This window comes from Ctenocephalides felis, unplaced genomic scaffold (assembly GCF_003426905.1).
Source record: "Ctenocephalides felis isolate EL2017-DRISC unplaced genomic scaffold, ASM342690v1 CF-g0.4_SCAFFOLD_00845, whole genome shotgun sequence".
Classification (NCBI taxonomy): Eukaryota; Metazoa; Arthropoda; class Insecta; order Siphonaptera; family Pulicidae; genus Ctenocephalides; species Ctenocephalides felis.
The window spans coordinates 20,957,570-20,958,643 of record NW_020536999.1 but is presented as its reverse complement, the minus strand read 5'-3'; positions in this window follow the sequence as shown (position 1 = coordinate 20,958,643).

Genomic DNA, 1,074 nt, shown 5'->3' with positions numbered 1-1,074 from the left:
ATTTTTCCTGAGGTATGCCAAAATGTTCAGAAACCTTCAAAACGTGAAGAAATGTAAAAATTTTCAATTTCGATTTTTGGACGATTACAATAACTTACCATACGAGAAGTTAAATATTGAGCAGGCCGTAATGTTTAAAAAAACTATCTCGGCCAGCTCGATATCAAGGAGTATGATATCAAAACTCCACTTAAGATTATAAATATCAAATATGATCATATGTAAAGATCGCCTTTTATGAAGAATACATATCTAATTTACAGTCCATACATAAAAAACGAAGAGTGTTGGTCCAAAAAAATTGCAGGTTAGAATGTACGATAGCAAAACACAGCTCATAAACATGTACCTAGTTCCAATAGTTGTTAAAAAAATTACAAGTGTATTGACTTCTTTCATTTTTTTCTAACTATTTACCATTTTTGTTATTTTCTACCGTAACCTTCAGACGAACTCGAGTCTGTCAAATAATTATCAGATAAACAAACTAAAAAGGCTATTGCTTATTATATAATTCAAATAAACAATCGAACGTGAGCGGAATCGATTCCGATTACGTAATTTTCAATGATTAAAAAGTTTATTGTCGTAACTGAAATAAGGATGCGGGCAGATTTCGTCCACATTCAACTCTTTTTGCATATCAGGCCACGGTTAGACGAGCGCGTGTCGAATTGATACGCTCGAAAGAATACGAAGAGAATTATAAAATGGAACTATTGATTTTTTTCAATTGTTTTGCCAGAGGATTCGTTTGCGATTAGTTTTGGTTTAAGGTTACGCGAACTTGGGACGAATGCAGCTATCATGATGACCTCCGGGGGAAAAATCATTGATGATATAGCCAAACGTCACCACGAAAAAGGACAGATGAACTAGCAAAATGGGAGTTGATTTAGAGCAAGCAAATAATAGAAAAGCTATATTTGAAGAGATGGATCTGTATGTATCTAAGAAACTTGGTGAACTTGGGACAATTGCAGCTATTTTGATCACCTCCAGAGCAAAAATCACTAATGACATAGCAAAAAGTCACCACAAAAAGGGACCGAACAGAGTATTACTAACAATCAA